Genomic DNA, 16,372 nt, shown 5'->3' on the forward strand with positions numbered 1-16,372 from the left:
GCAACTCAACGAAACAGTAAAACAATTGTTCAGGTAAGAATATTAAGCTTGTTTTTTTATTTCTCTCTCTCTCATTTCTCCTACTTCTTCTCCTTCCTCTTGCATCTCTATCGCCTTATCCATTCTTCTATTCGTTACTTACAGAACATTTTGACAATTATCAAACGTAAATTTTCTTCTTTTTATTCCGTTTTTCATTTTCTTTCTTTTCTTCATACTCCTAAATAAAGCAAAGACGACCTGTGGTATAATGGTCAGCATGCTCTCCTCGCAAGCGAGTGGACCCGGGTTCGATCCCCGGACAGGGAGAAACTATGGGCAAGTTTCTTTACGCCATTTGCCTCTGTCTACTCAGCAGTAATTGGGGACCTGGATGTTAATCGATTTGCGGATAATATTCCGGGGTAATGGTTAGCCAGAGCAGTTGGCGAGTTGTCCGGTCTTCTCGGACTATTCCTTGACACTGGCGATAGCTTCTACACCTTAAACAAATTAACGCCTAGGTGGCCCTAAGGCCGGCCATCCTCGTCACACGAGGGGCAAGCATTATTATTAAAGATAGTAGTGAACATTCTACAAGACTACAGTATTATCGTGACTGATAGAGCGCGTGAGTGAGTGAGTGAGGGAGTGGGTGGGTGTCTCCCTGGCTGCAGGTGAGAAAGTGAAAGGTGGTCGAGCGGTAGTGGAGACACCTGGGCATCACTAGTGGTCTGACTCTCGTGCTCTGTGGACGGTCGCTCGTTACTTTCGTCCAAGCTCACCAACTACCCCGGGATTCTCTTCTCCTGCCGCGGTCACACACGCACATAGTAAGAACAAAATGAAGATTATGTTTGGTGTTTTACTAAGTGTATTATGAGTGAGGATCGTGTTTCAGAGTTAATATTGCCGTTTATCAAGCATTTAATATCGTCTTGAAGAGACATTTATGTATACGTACAAAGTAAGGACAAAAAAAGGTGGGTAATCTTTGTGTTTGTTCGTATTTTACAGCTATCAGGATACAATAGTATAAGGGAGTGTGTATGGTCAACCCAAGAAAGCCCCTCCCCGCCCCCTGCCCCTTAGAAGCTTATTTCCATTTTGGTCGTTATGTGGGCCGGTGATTGCAATACACACATCGCTTTGTTGTTACTAATGTGGTAACCAATACATTCACAGTGACTAAGAGTAACAGAGGCTAGTGGATTTTTTCCTTCACAGTACAGGTTACTTTCAAAGATAATTAGTAGAAAAAATTAACTCCCTTCACTTGCTGTATTTGTCATGTAAGTAATGTCTCGTTCGCATTTTGTTAATTTGTTGATAATATTGGAAGGATTTACTGTTTTGGGGTAATTTATTCCACTCTTGTAGCTGTGAGAAAAGACGTTATGTTTTGTTAAGTGTGTACTACAGTAAGTTAGGAAAATAATACTCACTGTCCCAAGGTCTTGTGAAATTTGAAGCAAGATTTTCTGAATTCAAATGGCTACCAATTTTCAAGACATGAATTAAATTAATCTGTCCACTCCATCTGCCAAACTTGACATTCTCAACGTTTACATGATTTTGTGGACAATTATTTTCTCACGTCCATATCAAACATGAACAAACAACAAAAATATACACTGAATATTAAGAAGTTATTTACATATTAGAGAAAAAGCCTACAAGTTATCGACCGGGTGACGTTTCTGTGTAAAGATGGGTTATAAACCAATCAGAAGTGACTGTATCGAGAGTCAGTAGTTCTTCACATGATTCACCGTGTCAGAGATGTTTTGTATATCCGACTTTATCATCCTCGTGTCTGTATATATGTTGTGTTCACGAGAGTATACTGTATATCATCAATACACTATTAAAAGAGTCATACTGTATACAGGAGTTCGTACAGTCTAGGATAGTTTATACACCCAGGTATGTGTGGGTATAGTGTACATACGAATGTTTGTGTCTGTATCTTGGTGTGTGTATGTGTGTATGTGTGTGTAGTATGCATTTTATTGTTTGTATGTACGTATGTGTATTTTATATTAATGTTGTTGTATATAAATGAGCTTTTATATAATGTATGCCTGTCGTCGTGTACGTGTGTGTGTACCTATTACAGCCCCCCACCACCACAACAGGTTACAGTAGCGGTGGTAGAGGTAATATCAGGTCAAATAAGTTCACTTTTACAACTTTCACAGCCGGTCAACCTCCACAGAGCCCAGTTTTTGTTCCAGCTGTTCATTCCTGGGGATCCCCGTGTCCACCCTCCAGGAGGCACCTTACCTCAACGTTAACAAAACAAGAGTTACGCAAGAAAGCAATTATATGCGTCAGGAGTGTTATAAGTGGCGACAATAGGTAATCAGGTGCCATGAAGTTATCAAAGTTTTCCTGAGTGCCTAGCGTGTCAAAGAGTGTCATATACCTGTCAAGAGTGGCACAGCTGTCAAGAGTACCACAGCTGTCAAGAGTACCACAGGTGCTAGAATACCACAGCTGTCAAGAGTACCACAAGTGTCAGGTGTGGGTAGAGATCACAGGTGTGGGTAGGAATCACAGGTGAACATCTAAATATTAACATACCCTGAAGATGTTGTTTTGATGTATTCTTGAAGCGTCAACATTCTCAATTCAACATTCACTAAATGTTTAATACTACATCAGGCGACATCATTCAACATAAATGTCATATATACATTATACCTGTGAATGTGGTGGCTCCTCGGGTGACAATAACAATAAGTTGCTGTTTGTTTTCACTGTTGTCATTGTTGCATTGTGCTTAGTCATCAAAATTGGCGTGTTGTTGTTGTTGTTGTTACTATATGTAGAGCACAAACTAAAGAAAACTGAAAAATGTAATGTCAAATAGCAAGACGAGTACACTCTCCAGAATAAAACAGTATGACACGCACACACACACACACACCTCTGACAATAACAAGTGTGTGTGTGTGTGTGTGTGTGTGTGTGTGTGTGTGTGTGTGTGTGTGTATCAGGAAGCAGGAGTAACAGATGGTTGTAGTCCTCCGAGGCGACCTTAACACCGAAGGATAAACCTGGAAGGCAACCTGTAATTATCAATACCATTTCTAACACATTACTGTTATCTCTCTCTGGGCTTTTTACCACTACGGGAATACCTTGACGTCCTCTGTGATTTAATATTAATAAACTTAGACGTTCTTTGATAGGGTGTGTTGCTCGCTACCAGTTCTGAAACACGTAAACAACATCTGCTAGTGTTTTGTCCACAAATTCATGCCCATGACTTAACTCGTACCCTTGGTCTCTTCACCACAACAACACCTGACTCTGGTAGTCCTTTATCATTATATATATTTACTATTACTATTAAAACTATTACTACTACTACTACTACTATCACTACTACTATAATCGATTTTGTAGTGAAGGAAGCGTTTTGACAGTCACATGAATCTCGTAATATTTAGCCTAATTACATAATATAAACAGTGTATGTATGGCACATGACCGCATCGTTAGTGTTATAAGTTGTATCTTGTAAGAAAGGAATATCATATGAGCAGTTCTTAATAAATGGCACTTGGAGCAAAATAAAAACACCAATATTGTGTTTAAACTATTAATATCACTCATCATTATCAAATATCTGTTAATCTTACTTTTACTATTTCTGTGAGACCTTCTTCCATTGCCCGAGGATAAGAACTGAATTGGGCCTGAAATAATGTACTGGTTTTATGATACTATGAATGGAGAATTTTATTTACAATGTTTACTTATGAAAATTAGTCACTTTACCCACACTCTTACTTCCCACCTTGAGGAGTGATCGTACGTGTGAGTGTGAAGTGTTTTGTAAGGGCCTTCTCTCTCAAGGCTAATAACACAAGTGTGAATTGTTGGCTGTAAATAATTAGCACGTAAGGTATTCTGTCTCTTGTTATAGGTTAGGTTAAATTAGGTTATTGTTATGGTAATTGTCCGCAGAAATAATAAAACAGTCATCTATGTTGACATGTTTTACACGAAACACCAACAGGACTAGAGGTGCAAGAGGTGCTAATTATGGCGTTCGTCCCTGGGATTCATGGACACATAGTTAGCATCCGTGAGGTGACTGTCATTAGCTGTTTATATTGTCCTCAACCACAATAATACCAGCTCAGTCTTGGGTTTATTGGAGGGATAATGAACTAAGAGGATCCTTATATAGTGTATTGGTGTTGCAAGATGTAAACATTGGGGGAAATAAAGGCATTACCATTCACGATAGACGGAGGCGTAAAGAGGATTAAAACGCGCGCGTGTGTGTGTGTGTGAGACCCTCCTACTGTCAGTTCGTAAACAGGTGGGACAAACTACAGGCTATGTCTCTATGTCTTAGGCGGAATCTCGGTAACATCCTGTGTATCAACCAATCAGAACAGAGATCGTTAATCAGTGTGTTGTTTTGATTGGGAGATGTGAACCAATAGCATGAACGGCTCCTCAAGGGTATATTTTTGTATTCATCCTCTACTACAACTACTGTACTGTAACACCGAACTGTATCGCTTTATTTCCTTGTATCTGTAACTGTACTCATACTTGTATCTACACTTGTCAATACCTGTTCCTTTTTATAAGCCTGTATTTGCATCTGTTAACAATGTATCTGTACTTATATTTTCACTTGTAGTTATATATATTCTTATAGTTATACCTGTACCTGTGTGGATGTTCTTGATAAACAAAATACACTCATAAACATACAAGTCCTTCCTAGAGTGTCAATTTCCTGTTACCTTACTTCCTGCTAACACCCACACGGCCCCCAGCAACACTTTATGATCCTGGTTTGTGGTTGAGGTGGTGTTCCCCAAGGCACTGAGCAGCTCCCGCCCGTAATTCTTTTAGCCTGTGAACACTCCCTCTTAATGTTCTGTGGTTAAAATTTTTTCATGACTCTGTGTGAGATTGTGACACAGATACTGCATTTTACTTAACCTCTGTGGTTAACGGTGGATGTTGTTATTGACGTTTGTGAAAGGATTATGGTCAGTGGAATATTATCACATGAAATTTGGTCCAGTAAGAATTTGTCTGTTGGGATTTTGTCCATTGGGAAATTCTTTAACGACATTTCGTTTTGTGGGATATTATCTAGAGGATTTTTTTCCTGGATGAAATTGTCCAGTAGAATCATGTCCAAAGCAATTTTGTCTCGTGAAGTATTGTCCAATGTGAATTTGTCCGCTAGGAATTATCCTTTGTGTTCATGTGTGTTGGTTTTGTCCAGTAGTATGCCAAGCCGCAGCTCCTCTGACACAATTATCTACTGTTAAGGTGTGTAGAATCCAGGTTGTGTTTCCCCACCCCTCCCTCCAGGATTACCCCATTCTTGTCACAGCATCGGGGATTCTTACTTGCCCCTCCCATTTGCCCTCCCACCCATGTTTCTCTCCATTGCTCGTTCCTTCCCTCCTCCCCTTCCATACACCCATTATGTTTGATCTTTACCGTATCCCCCATTCACCCTCACGATGTAGGGTACTCTTGATTGTGGTCCATTATATTACCACCCATTAGGACTGGGGTCTATCAGGACTGGAACTCATTGGGACGGGGCCCTAATCCTGGCGATTATATTAGGTTGGGCTGGGGTCTAATAGCACTGAGACTTACCTGAGCAGTTATCTCTCGCGTGTCTGTCTCTCATTCCTGACGGGGCATTGAAGTCTCTCCTCACTCTCACGCTCTATCAACCTCACCCCTCCTTCCTCCCTGACTCCTACCCTTATAGGATATAGTGATCGAATTTTGGGTTGTCTGTTTGTCTTGGGCGTTAGTTAGTTAGTAGTAGTAGTAATGAAGTCATTATTGGTAGTGCAACAGTAGTAATAGTAGTAGCATTATTAATAGTAGTTACAATAGTAGTAGTAGTAATAGTTATAATTTTCTTGTTAAGCCAGCGGGGTTAACGTCACCCAGACCTCCATAATACGTGGTAGAAGGAGGTCTAGAAAATCAACTCATCTTGCAACACAATCCTGCAACAAAAACAATCAATGTGGATAATATTATACAATGTAAGTTAACGTTACAAAGTCGGGCTGGGAGAAGCAATACAAGCCCACACACACACACACACTCACACACACACACACTCTCTCTCTCTCTCTCTCTCCGCATACGTGCCTGCCAATGTTCTGTAATTAGGCCACGAACTATTGCACTTATCTTACCTCCAGGTCAAAGCAACTTCAGTGCACGCACACACACACACACACACACACACACACACACACACACACACACGCACCAAAGTCATGTTCTTTCAATTTCTTTTCATTGTCATTATTATCTTTACTATCATCATCATCAATATGTTTCTTCTTCATCTTTTTCTCCTTTCTCCTTTATCTACTTCTATACATTCTCATTTTCCTTCCTCCTCTTACTCATCCTCCCCACCTTCCCTCACCCACCCCTCTCAGTTCCTTCTCTATCTCACTTTCTCAGCATTTCTTCTCCTTACAAGATTTCTCCGACTTTGAGATCAGTCACTGAGTTTCTCCTCGTCTCCACAGCGACTAGTCAGACGTGATGTGAAGTTTACTAGGTCTCAGATGACGAACAGAAAATAGGTATTTTAATTAATCTGTTGGAGTCAGAGAAATACACACACACACACACACACACACACACACCCTCAGCAACTTCCATTCTCGTCCACTCAGATCAAGAACCACTTCAGTTTTTACCTCCTACACACGTTAGTATAACTTAATCTAACCTAACCTGCTTCAAGAGTTTCTCGTCCTCAATAACAGCTGCAGCATTCACCCGGAAGCAACGTACCCCCAGCACCTACAACTCGAGGAAAGCTTTACAGGTGTGGGGGTGGATGATCCCTCTCTCTTCAGTTACCTTATGGGAATTTTTTGGTGTTAAATCTAAACGTTCCAGGAGGAAATATATCTAATTTTACTATTTCCACTTTGTAAATTCGGTGTTGGCAATATTTTTTTTTTTAAGTTATCTTGTTTCTCTTTTCCCGATTTTCTTTTTCGTTTTTCGTCTCTTGTTTCTTTATAATTCTTCTTCTGTCTTTTTTTTATACATTAATAATAACCTATTAAAGGAAATTTATTGAATATATTTGTTTATTTGTTATTTTCAATTGGTATATAAAATTTTTACGAGTTTATTCATCAATTAGAACTTTTAAAATCTTGGGTACAGGTAAGATGACACCTTTTGTGACGACATATAAAGAATGTGAAGTCAAGAAGTAGACACACACACACACACACACACACACACACCACATCAGGCCCCTCATAACACCACCTGTGAGGGAATTACTACACCACATCAAGCCCCTCATAACACCATCTGTGAGGGAGTTACTACACCACGTGATGCCCCTCATAACACCATCTGTGAGGGAGTTACTACACCACATCAGGCCCCTCATAACACCACCTGTGAGGGAACTACTACACCACGTCAGGCCCCTCATAACACCACCTGTGAGGGAACTACTCACGTCAGGCCCCTCATAACACCATCTGTGAGGGAGTTACTACACCACATCAGGAACTACCCACGTCAATAACACCACCTGTGAGGGAACTACTACACCATGCCCCTCATAACACCAGTGGAACTACTACACCACGTCAGGCCCCTCATAACACCACCTGTGAGGAACTACTACACCACGTGCCCCTCATAACACCATCTGTGAGGGAATTACTACACCACGTCAGGCCCCTCATAACACCATCTGTGAGGGAATTACTACACCACGTGAGGCCCCTCATAACACCATCTGTGAGGGAGTTACTACACCACGTGTCTGCTGTTCAACACCTCAGCACACATGATCTACGTGACCTCCACTGTAAACATTAATCTGTATGTTCACTGTATGTTCCTTCACCTTCCTCTAATGAAGGTTTTTGTTAAACCACTTATTACTAATAAGTCATTTATGTCTAACGTATATTTTCACCCTAGCGGCTGCAGAGTTTTTTCAATAAGCCGTTAATTATTATTATTATTATTATTATTATTATTACTATTATTATTATTATTATTATGTGGCAGCAACAGGAGGTAATGATTGTCTGAGAGCGAGAGTAGAAGAGAGTGTTGTGGGTGGTTGAGTGGAAATACCGATCGCCTCCTGTTCTTGGGGTAGCCCGGGGCACCCCAGGTCACCAAACTATCAATAGATACGTAACTTTGCAGCTTTGAAAGTGAAGGTGGTTGATTGCAGTGCTAGTATACTGCCTCGTTGTGTATCGAAAAAATAATATAATCTGCAGTGTACTTTGTCCGTACTGCCCCTGACAGGACTAACAGGCCTAGAGAACCCAATTTTAAAAGGAAGTGAGGAAGAGAATGAAGACGAGGGAGAGACAGAGATAATCAGGACTGGGAAAGAAAGGAGTGAAAGATGACAGAGGATTGAAGTAAAATTATATACACAGAAAAAAAAACAGTCCCATAGAGATAGAAAGAGGAAGAAGCAGAGAAAGAAAGTGATAGGACGGAGGAAAGAATGGATGGTGGTTATGATCCAGCACTAGAGGTAAAAGTTCTTCAACAGTTGTCGTTTATCTGGTTTTTGTAAACATCACCTGAACACGTGTTAAAATATATTCCCTTGTATTAACAACTCCCGGACGTTCCTCAATATATGTACCGTATAAGATTAAGTATAGGAGTTGAAGGTCGGTTGGGCATTGATCGTTTCTTTTCAGACTGATATATTTTTCGACTGACTGACTGACTGATTAGTTGTTTTTCGGAGAGTATACGGTACCGTTGCTCCCGCCCCTCCCCTGATACCCAGCATTGCAAAAGACGTATGATACTAACCAACTATCACCTTCACTCCCCATCAAAACTTCAATGGTCGGTGTATTATGGTATTACTTATGGGAACTATGAAGAGCCTTGTCTATCCTTGCCGAGTTTACAGGGGAAAGTGTTTTATCAAGTCTTATGTGAAGATGAATCACTTGTCTCTATCGCAGTGTGTGTGTGGGTGTGTTCCTCCTTTATTTTGCTAAGGTCAGGTCCTAAATAACAGGGTCGCTGCCGTTCAAAATTCCTCTGTCTGGACCCACCTAACCTTCCCCCCCGCCCCCCCCGTCTCCCCCTCCCCCACACTCACCCTATCCCCCCCCCACACCCACCCCATCCCCTCCTGTTCCCCCTCTCGCTTTCGTTCATCGGTACGGACAAATACCTCCCATGGGTGTCGTGTTAACTCTTAGCTCTATTTATATCAACACTTGGATCACGCGATGGTTTGACTCCCGAGCGGTAACCTAACCTAACCTAACCTAACCTAACCTAACACTCCCAGGTAGAGTTAGGGAGTTTAATCCTCTGGTGAAATAAACTGAGGTGCCTAATCGTAATGTAATCCTAATACTCAAATGACTTCCACCACTTGGGGGAAGATATCCCTCATGCAGCAAAAACAGCAATATTACCAGTTAGGTAAGGAAAGGCAGGTATTAGACGAGCACGAATCAGGTTATTAAGTGACAGAAAGTAAACAACAACAGATAATGGAAATTAGACAAGAGAAATTATAATAAAGGAGAAATGGTGAAGAGATGAAGATTTAATGATTAGTTAAGGAAAGAGATAAATACAGGAGATAAGAGAGAATATGGGGAAGTATAGAAAAAAAAGAGAAATGAAGAGAGAGAACAGCAGATAATAAGGGTCTGAGAAGAGAAAGAGGAGAAGGAGGGAGAGAGGAGGCGGCAAGAGAGACTAGGCAAGTCATCGTACCACCTGACCTACTCAGTAACACGTTCTGTGGCCGCCTTCCAGGTGTTGTTGATGAGGGTACACCTGTGGCGCTTTAATGTACACACACTCTTTGCTGTCACTCGGAATCGAATATGACGATCATCCAGCTATGATACAATGATATGAGTTATTAGGGATGTTACCTTCGTTGGTGAGTTTTGAGGTGACTAAAGAGCCCGATACGGGACCGGCAGAGTCGTTCACACATGCTGCATGTGTGGAGGGCTACATCTAGTACGGGAGGGGCGGCAGCAGCGTCTTTCCGGCGTTGGCACTTGTCTGCCTTGGTGTGCAGTCGGGCTAACTCAAACGACTGACATATTCTCGTGTGGTGCTCCTCCAAACGACACGGTGTGGAGCGATCGTCTCCCAGGTGAGGGGGTCGATTTGGCACTTTTTCAAGTTTGTCTTAAGACTATCCTTATACCTTTTCAGTTGCCCGCCAGTGTTACGTTTACTGTTCGTTAGGTGACTGTAAAGTAGCTGCTTTGGCAGTCTACTGTCGTCCATGCGGGTAACATGGCCAGTCCAACGTAGCTGTTCATGGATAATGGTAGCCTTGATGCTCCTACAGTTGGTGTTAGCGAGAATATTGGCATTTGTTCTCTTGTCTTCCCAGTGAACTCGGAAGATGGAACGTAGACTATGTTGGTGAAAGTTTTCAAGTGCCTTGAGGTGCCTCCTGTATGTGACCCATGTCTCGCTGCCATATAGCAGGGTGGGGAGGACCACTGCTCGATATACGTGTAACTTTGTAGATAATTTCAGCTCCCTTACAGCTGAAGACACGGGTACGGAGTCTGCCAAAGGCTTGAGATGCACATCTGATCCGATGCTGAATCTCTCCATCGATGTCTGCGGTGGTGGACAGGTGGAGCACAAGATACTGAAAGTGGGTAACATTAGAGAGGGTAGTACCGTTAAGCTGGATGGATGGTGGAGGTGTGGCTGAACCAAGGGCAGGCTGAAAGAGATTTTGAGTCTTACGTACATTCACCTCAAGGCCGAAGTAGGCATACGCATCTGTGTAGTAGTTCAGGATCTCCTGTAGGTCGCGTTCAGTGTGAGCGACAAGGGTGAGGTCGTCTGCATACTGAAGTTCAGTAATGGAAGCTGCCGACACCTTTGTTCTTGCTTGGAATCGTCTTATGTTGAAAAGACCCTTCATCCGGTACTGGATGTCCACCCCGCCGGCTAAATTAGCACTGGCACGAGTAAGGAAGGCAGCTAAGAATATGGAAAAGAGAGTTGGTGCCAGTACACACCTTTGTTCAACCCCTGATTGGATGGGGAAGAATTCAGACTAGGTGCCATTGTGTAGGACACTGCCGTTCATGCCATCGTGCACACACACACACACACACACACACACACACACACACACACACACATTTGTCAATAATTCACTATTAACATCATTAAAGTGAGTTTATTACATTATTTTATATTCTTTTCAGATTATACTTCACCTTAACTGTTATTACACATTATTCCTGTTTTATTATCGGTTCACACTCTTGGCTCATGACTCAACTCTGTTACATTTATAATCTTTTAATATTACAAGCAGTTGGTATCCAGTAAGTTTTGTCCAGTGGAATTTTGTTCGGAATAATTCGGTCCGGTATAATTCTCTCCAAGATAATTTTGTCCACTAGGATCGTTACGCTCCTGTTGCTAGCTCACCCCTCCTGTTGCTAGCTCACCCCTCCTGTTGCTAGCTCACCCCTCCTGTTGCTAGCTCACCCCCCCCCCTGTTGCTAGCACACCAAGTCATTGGACCTTCTCTTGGACTCACCCAAGCACACCAAGCACACTCACCTACTGTGTGTGTGTGTGGGGCAGAGAAAGGATGCTGCATCTAAGTGAGAAGAATCACACTTTCATCACAGTGAAAGCTCCTTGTAGTGACCACCTTGTACTGAGGAAACTTCACGTCTTTGTAGCTTTTGACATTCTATTGGTCACCTGACATAAAACACTCATGACTAAATATTAGACGAACGAGAGAGAGAGAGAGAGAATGTTCTATATATTACACACTCAGATTCTGATTGACGACGAGAGAGAATGTTGGTGGGCGTGGTAGAGGCTTACATACCTGACCGCCTCAATCACTGATGGGATAAGCTGCCAGGTGTAAACAAACCCATTGTTGTGACTATCAACACACAGGTGACTCTCGTGACTATCAACACACAGGTGACTCTCGTGACTATCAACACACAGGTGACTTTCGTGACTATTAACACACAGGTGACTCTCGTGACTATTAACACACAGGTGATTCTCGTGACTATCAACACACAGGTGACTCTCGTGACTATCAACACACAGGTGACTCTCGTGACTATTAACACACAGGTGACTCTCGTGACTATTAACACACAGGTGACTCTCGTGAATATTAACATAAAACTATTTCTAACTAAATGCGTCACACAGGAAGTTTGAGTCATAGGATATCCGCCTTAGTGATCCCGTTTAATACGTACTGATATTTTAAAAAAGAATTATACAAAGGGTCTCTATAATCTCTGATGTGAATTATAAAAGTGATATGATGGACTATTTGGCATTATAGCTCTCCGGGGTGTAAAGGTTGTGTGTGTAGGAAAGATATTACACCAGAAAGGAATTGAGGCATTTTGAGAATTCCCTGACAACAGCGGGTGTGGTAGTACACTAAGTACAGCAGGAAGGGGGGGCGGAAACTACACCCTCCACACATCGTGAGTTGCAGAAGGCCAGAACCATTTCCTCGCTAGGAGTTCGTCACGTGTGGAGTAATGGTGTGTGTTGCTGCCACCCGTAAAGGCTAGTCAACCTCCTGGGGGTCGATGGAACAAGAAAAAGCGAAAAAAAAATGCGATGGAGGGAGAAAGGCGAAAAAAGACATAGATGAAAGGAGAAAAAGAGAAAGTAAGACAGAGAACAAATACAAGAGAATAAGAGAGAATAAGAGAGAGATTATTTGTGTAGATTTTGTCATTATTTATGTTGGTCACACAGGAATTCAGTCAGTAAACAGAGCAAAGAAGAGAACAGATATGACAGTCATCTGACGTGGTGAAGGGCGGTGTCTTTGTCCCTCCCTCCTGGCGGTGACTCCAGCTGTAGTTCACTGGGAAAAGGTCATCTAAGAGATCTTTCAGGAGGGGACAAATTATTATTAGTATTATTATTATTATTATTATTTTCTTTTGCATGCCGAGGGACCGAGAGAGTAGAGCAATCAGTGCCGTTTTTGTCTATCTACCTACCTGTCTATGAATATCCACAGGTTAATTTAAGAACGGAGAGATGTACAGTCCCTTTCCCCTTCACTAGTGCGTTTACAGGAGCTCGTCAGGTTTTGTACAATGTGGCAGCCCTTCTGTCTGTTTATATTAGACAGAAAGAAACTCACAATAGTAAATACACTATGAAAGTAAAAGAATATTAAAGCTGTACATCTACCTGGTGAGTGAAACTTGTTTAGCACCATCACAACCCCAAAAGGTCAAAAGGTCAAAGGTTAAGGCCATCTGATGTAAGATTTACATCTCACTTGTGTATTATCTAATTATTACATTGTCATTATTTTTTGTGGGGGATAAAAATAGCCACATAGTCTGGGTGATTATGTTCCCTCATATGCAACTTTCATCGGTCCTTCCCTAATATCTGACCACAGTGTTTGTATCGGCAACATGCTCGTAATCTTCGTTCTTAGACAATTAGGTTCCCGTTACATGTGGTTTTCCTTCCCCCAATTCTGAACACAAGTTCTTTACGAATAGCCTCAGTCTTTTCCATGCATTTCCCTGACTTTTTTCCCCCCATCTACTCTATATTTCTATATTCTTGGGAGGTTCTATCACTCAAAAAACTATCTATACAAAATTGTGCTGAAAAAATATGACACAACAGACGAAGAATTTTGACAACCCTACCGAGACAACAGGAGTCACAGTGTTCATTGTGAAATTCATCGATCACCCCGAGTACAGTTAGTTTTTTGAGTGACCGTACTGTGGAAGTTAATATTCGCTTTACATACTGCGGAAGTGAACAAGTATGTGTGATTATGTCTTGTTATCCATAGTACTTTCTTGTCACTTTCTACACTCGTCTTGATCCACCCAGAACAAAAATAGAAATTGAGTTAAAGTAACAGTAAAATTAAACAAAAAATTCCTTAAAGTTTGCTAAAAAAAAAAATCATCCCATCTCTTAAGAAAAAAGAATAAGCAATTTTTTTTTCTTATTCAATTCTTAGTCCATTATACCATACCCTCAGTGATACCAGACGTCTAAAACTCAATCAACTTCCTTGAACCTTGTACGATGGCATTATCCTCAGGCAATTCATCTTTGTTAAACACGAGACAATTTCATTTTTCTCTGTAGGTAGTCAACTTCTATCAAATTTTCTTCTCGTTTCTCTGTATATAATCTTTATTTCCGCTTCCAGTTTCGTGTATAATGAATCAAGGAGTACAGAAACATAAGAGGGAAAGATCAATGCAAGACGAGTATTAGAAAGTAACAGTAAGGTACCGAGTCATCACGTGTTATCAATCTTACTTTTAAAGCCTCAGACAGCTCTCATACCTCTCGCTCAGCTCTATCCCTTCCTTAGAAAGCTGATTCGATGTAGAGATGGTTGTCTTGGTGGAGAATTCATGAAAGTAAAATCCATAACAGGGGTTCGAAGGTTGCAAGTGAGAACGCTTATCTAGGAAACGTAACAATACCTGAGCCGAAAGAGTGACCACAGGAGAGACAACAAAAGAGACGGAAAAATTAGGGAAAACGAAGAGAAAAAGATAGAGAAAAGAAGATAAATAGTGAGAGAAAAAGAGACACATTAAAATTATTACAACAAAAGAGGAAAAATAAGAAAATGAGGAGAAAATAATTAACCTACAATCATCCCAAGCAACAATCAACCTTGGAGAGAGACCTACTGTCACTACCACCAAGGGAGTGACGTATACTGTATAGCCATGAGATGTCCTTTAATTGGTACAGGTAACATTGTGAATTAGTACAGGTAACATTGTGAATTAGTACAGGTAACATTGTGAATTAGTACAGGTAACATTGTGAATTAGTACAGGTAACATTGTGAATTAGTACAGGTAACATTGTGAATTAGTACAGGTAACATTATGAATTAGTACAGGTAACATTGTGAATTAGTACAGGTAACATTGTGAATTAGTACAGGTAACATTGTGAATTAGTACAGGTAACATTGTGAATTAGTACAGGTCGCTCCCTCTCTTGTTTCCTCTCATCTCTCCATCATTCTTCCCTCTTTTATCATTTCTCTCTCCCTTATTTCCATCTTCCTATTCTTCCTCCTTCCCATTACTTCATCTCACTTATAGTCTTCTATCCTTCCCTCTCCGTCTCTCCCTCTCTCCTTCTCTCCCTCTCTCCCCCTCTCTCCCTCTCTCTCTCCCTCTTACCGCACACACACACGTCACAGAGAGAAATAAAGAGAAGGACAGGGGGGGGGAGGGAGGTAGAAGGTCAAACGGTGAAAGTTGTTTTAGATCGCCATGCTGTGTTGTGGTTCTGGGGGGGGTGGGGACAGAAGGTTATATATAGAATAGTGGTTGAATAGATAGATAGATAGATAGATAGATAGATAGATAGGAAATTACTAGACCGTCTATGATAACCTAACCTAACCTTTAGAAACATTCACTGTGGGTCGGCTAGGTGACGTTTACCGCTCGAGCATTAGGAAAACTTGTACGTTGTGTTCTGGGTTCCCCGTTTGACCCTGATGCCGTGGGAGGGAGGGAAGGGAGGTAAAGAAAGGGAGGGAAGGGAGATTACGAAGAGGAAGGGTGGAAAAGGGGGAAAGATTGAGAAGGAGGGAGGGTAGGAAGAGAGAAAAGGATAAAGGTGGAAGGTGATGGATTGAGGGAGGGAAATATGAGTTTGTGACAGACGAGTCTTACAGTGTCCACGTGTTCACTCTCTCTCTCTCTCTCTCTCTCTCTCTCTCTCTCTCTCTCTCTCTCTCTTCCATAAATCAATCACATCCCAGAGCCATTCTTGAAGCTCACTTTAATGTGTATTATCGTATTAACTTATATCGTGCGTCAGGTCTCATAGGTCGACGAATTTGCTCACTAATGCCGGAGTGTCCCAAGGCTGTGTTCCGGCACCTACACCCTATCTTTTCCAATATATCAGTGACTCTGTTTATAGCCAAGACACTCTCCCTGACCTCAAACAGGATAGAGCTTTACTAAATGTTGTTCCCTTTATCAACACACATACTTACTGCTCATGACATTTGGTCCCTTCAGAAATTGTGACTGCAAATTGGGTAAAAGCCAAAATAGGAACACAAATTTGAGTATAACTTTTGAAACATTTATCATCCAACACACACTTACCATCCCACACACACTTACCATCCCACACACACTTACCATCCCACACACACACTTACCATCCAACACACACTTACCATCACCACACACACTTACCATCCCACACACACACTTACCATCCCACACACACTTATCATCCCACACACACACTTACCATCACCACACACACTCACCATCCC

General features: G+C 41.6%; 1 protein-coding gene across 6 annotated transcripts in view; it reads left to right on the forward strand.

The window, feature by feature from the left end:
• Nucleotides 1–693: 693 nt before the first annotated feature.
• The window catches only part of LOC121854574 (UNC93-like protein), a 33,811-nt gene continuing 18,132 nt past the window's right edge, over nt 694–16,372 (forward strand). For 5 of the 6 annotated variants that reach the window (XM_042349251.1, XM_042349253.1, XM_042349254.1 and 2 more), the window contains exon 1: nt 694–812. The gene's annotated coding sequence lies outside the window, so the exon portion shown is untranslated. Of the gene's footprint in view, nt 813–872; nt 963–16,372 lie in introns of those variants that run through there. The other variant, XM_042349252.1, reaches the window with a different exon arrangement.

This window comes from Homarus americanus, unplaced genomic scaffold (assembly GCF_018991925.1).
Source record: "Homarus americanus isolate GMGI-L3 unplaced genomic scaffold, GMGI_Hamer_2.0 scaffold54302, whole genome shotgun sequence".
Classification (NCBI taxonomy): domain Eukaryota; kingdom Metazoa; phylum Arthropoda; class Malacostraca; order Decapoda; family Nephropidae; genus Homarus; species Homarus americanus.